This window comes from Theobroma umbraticum, unplaced genomic scaffold (genome assembly GCF_002168275.2).
Source record: "Theobroma umbraticum cultivar Fairchild unplaced genomic scaffold, ASM216827v3 scaffold_51.0, whole genome shotgun sequence".
Lineage (NCBI taxonomy): Eukaryota > Viridiplantae > Streptophyta > Magnoliopsida > Malvales > Malvaceae > Theobroma > Theobroma umbraticum.
In genome coordinates this window covers 514,709-518,682 of record NW_018397260.1, presented here as the reverse complement: position 1 = coordinate 518,682, position 3,974 = coordinate 514,709, and the positions used below count along the sequence as shown (strand labels likewise).

At 36.0% G+C, this 3,974-nt stretch overlaps 1 long non-coding RNA gene across 2 annotated transcripts in view; it reads right to left on the bottom strand.

Moving 5' to 3' along the window:
* The window catches only part of LOC110416385 (uncharacterized), a 6,652-nt gene that overhangs the window by 2,127 nt on the left and 551 nt on the right, over nucleotides 1-3,974 (bottom strand). The window contains exon 2 of one of the 2 annotated variants that reach the window (XR_016351233.1): nucleotides 113-3,659. This is a non-coding gene — a long non-coding RNA (uncharacterized LOC110416385). The remainder of the gene's footprint in view (nucleotides 1-112; nucleotides 3,660-3,974) is intronic. The other variant, XR_016351234.1, reaches the window with a different exon arrangement.

The window sequence follows — 3,974 nt, the reverse complement described above, 5'->3', positions numbered from 1 at the left end:
AGGAGAAAAGTAACGGTGGAATTGAAGAAAGAAAAGAAAATGCATAAGGACAAAAAAGTGAAGGTTCTAGTACTTTAGTGAGATAAGAAGAAGAAAGTAACAAGAATTGTACCTTTTTGGCCAGCCATGTGGGTGTGGATGGAAATAAAATCCAAGAAAATTTCAAAGCTATTTATTTGGTCAACATGTAAAAAATTCCTTGTCTCTTTTCCTTTGCTCCTTCTCCCATCCTTTCCTTCCTTTTTTTATACCAAATTTCTAACAAAGTCTCACATAGGTGGCCGACCATAAAGAGAAAGAATAAGAGAAACAAAAGTCAAAGCATCCTTTGTAAGCTTTGACCAAGTTAAATAGTAAAATTATCATTTAGCCCTCCTAAGTTCTCATTCTTTTTATTAAGTCTTCTCATCACTTTTTAAATTTCAATTTCTTTCTATTTTCTTCCTTGACATGTGTACAAATATAATATAAAGTTTGCACCCCATTAACGTGTCATCATAATATTTAAATATATACTTAACCGATTGTGCTTTATTTCATAAAGACACGCGGCTTCCCTCTAACCACATTGTTTTCCTCCGAATTTCTTCTTTTCTTCTTCCCTCCCACTTAGATTAGTCATATAACCATCTATTTTAACTAATCTCATTGATAAATAGAATATTAATATTTTAATATTATTTATTTAAAAATATTCTTTTTACTTGTTATTATTCTCTAACGCTTAGATTTATGTCAAATGACCCTTCTTCTCATTAATAGAGTCTTATTAACCTCTAAATGAGGGTACGGGGTGTTACAATCTCCCCCACTTAAGACAAATTCGTCCTCGAATTTAAATGGAATGAATTGGTAAGACATACCTTAACCTTGAAAAAAGATATGGATATTCCTTCCTCATTTCCTTTTCAGGTTCCCAAGTTGCCTCCTCCATTGATCGATTTTGCCACAATTTTTACTGAGGTAACTTCCTTAGAGCGTAGTCGTTTTACTTGACGATCCAGTATTGCCACCGATTGCTCTTCAAATGTTAGTCTTTCATCCAATTGTGCCCTTTCATAACGTATAATATGCATCGGATCCTTAATGTACTTCCTTAACATAGACACATGGAAGGTAGGATTTACTTGAGCCAGTTCCATGGGTAAAGCTAATCGATATGCTATTGACCCAATACGTTCCAAAATCTCAAAAGGTCTAATATATCTCGGACTCAATTTCCCCTTCTTTCTGAATCTTTTACTTTGTTTTTGTGGGGATACCTTTAGAAACACAAAATCCCCCACTTGGAACTCCAAAGGACGATGCCTATTATCTGCATAAGACTTTTGTGTACTTTGGGCTATCTTCAAACGTTCCCTTACTAAACCGACCACATCAGTTGCTTGTTGCGCCAAATCAGATCCTAACAATTTCCTTTCTCTCACTTCAAACCATCCAATAGGTGACCTACACTTTCGTCCATATAGTGCTTCGAAAAGAGCCATTCCAATACTAGCTTAATAGCTATTATTATACGCAAATTTCACTAAAGATAATTGTTGGTTCCATGTGATCCCCAAATCTAATACTATCGATCTCAACATATCCTCAAGTATTTGTATCACCCATTCTGATTGGCCATCTATTTGAGGATAATATGTAGTACTGAAGTCTAAATGAGTGCTTAAGGCTCCATGTAAACTTCTCCAAAACTTATTAGTAAATTGTGGTTCTCGATCAGACATTATGGTCACGGGAACTCCATGCAATCATATAATGCAATCAATATATATCTTTGCATACTTAGCTGATCCGCAGCTAGTTTTTACCGAAATAAAATGAGCAAATTTGGTCAATCAATCCGCTATTACTCAAATCGAATCATATCTTTCACTAACACGGGGCAATCCCGTCATAAAATCCATAGCCACGTGTTTCCATTTCCATTCGGGAATCGGTAAAGGTTGTAGCAAACTTGGGGGTTTCCCATGTTCAGTTTTAACTTGCTGACAAATCAGGCATTTGGCTACATATTCAGTTATGTCTTTCTTCATACTTGGCCACCAATAAACCATTTTTAAATCATGATACATCTTGGTGGCTCCTGGATGTACAGTATAAGCCATAATGTGGGCTTCTTCTAAAATTTTTTCCCTTAAGTTATCTTGATTCGGCACATACATTCGGAGTTCATACTTCAATAACCCATCATCTCCATATTCATATCTTTGATCCCACTCTTCCGATCCCAAATTTTCATCACAAACTCATCTTGACCTTGAGCGTTACGAATTCGATCTAAGATCATTGGTCGTACTCGAAAATGAGCAATAAGAGTATTAGGACCATCAATATTCATCTTGATCCCCATGCTGCTTAAACTTGACCATTCACGCACTAAACTTCTCCGTTCAACCGACACATAAGCCAGACTTCCCATAGATTTTCAACTTAAGGCATCAGTTACAATGTTTGCTTTACCGGGGTGATACTGAATGGTGTAATCGTAATCTTTGAGCAGTTTCATCCATCGGCGTTGCCTTAAATTAAGATCACGTTATTGAAATACATACTTCAAATTCTTGTGATCAGTATATATTTCAAAGCTTTCCCCATATAGATAATGACGCCAAATTTTTAAGGCAAACACTATCGCTGCCATCTCCAAATCATGGGTAGGATAATTCTGCTCATACTTTTTAAGTTGCCTCGAGGCGTAGGCTATATCTCATCCGTTTTGCATCAACTCACATCCCAATCTAACCCTTAATGCATCACAATACACAACATACCCTCCTGGACCAATTGGTAAACTTAAGATTGGCGTTGACATCAAACATGCTTTTAATCTTAAAAAATTGTCTTCACATTCATCAGTCCATTCAAACTTAGCTTCCTTTCGCATCAACTTTGTCAATGGCATCACGATCGTCGAGAAATCTTACACAAATCGACGATAATACCTGATCAATCTCAGAAAACTTTGAATCTCAGTAACTGTACTCGGTCTTAACCAAGTTTGAATCGATGCAACTTTTTGCGGATACACACTAATATTCCTTCGATATTACATGTTTGAGAAAACTAACACTTTCTAACCAAAAAGCACATTTAGAGAACTTGGCATACAATTCATGTTCCCGAAGTGCCTGCAACACCATCCTTAAGTGTTGTGCATGCTCTTCAAGATTTCGAGAATACACCAAGATATCATCAATAAATACCACCACAAATCTATCCAAATAAGGCCTGAATACTCTATTCATTAAATCCATGAATGCGACGGGGGCATTAGTCAAACCAAAAGACATTATTAAAAACATAAAATGTCCATACCTCGTACGAAATGCAGTCTTTGGTACATCCTCTTTTCGAACTCTTAATTGGTGATACCTCGAGCGTAGATCGATTTTTGAGAAACATCTCGCTCCTTGCAGTTGATCAAATAAATCATCAATTCTGGGAAGTGGGTATTTATTCTTAATAGTCACACTGTTCAACTTTCGATAATCCACACAATCTCAAACTCTCATCCTTTTTCTTTACAAATAATAGCGGAGCTCCTCAGGAGAAAGTACTTGGACGAATAAATTCCTTTTCTCCCAACTCTTGCAATTGCTCTCGCAACACTCGTATTTCTGCCGGTGCCATTCGATAGGGAACTTCAAATATTGGTTCTGTGCCATGAATCAAATTAATACAAAATTTAACTTTTCTTTTTGGGGGCAATCCTGGTAATTCATTTGAAAACACATCTTTGAATTGATTAATTATTGACATTATTTTAATATCGAAAAAACTTTCTCCCATTGGCATCTTTTTTGTGGCTATTGCGCACGTCAGGTAATTCTGTCCGGTTTTCACTCTAGTGATCTCTGTCAATATTTTTTTATTGCACGGACTTTTATGTCCATATATAATAAAAGATACTTCTCCGAGAAACTTAAATTTCACATATTTATAATGACAATCAACGTTGGCATAACAATCAT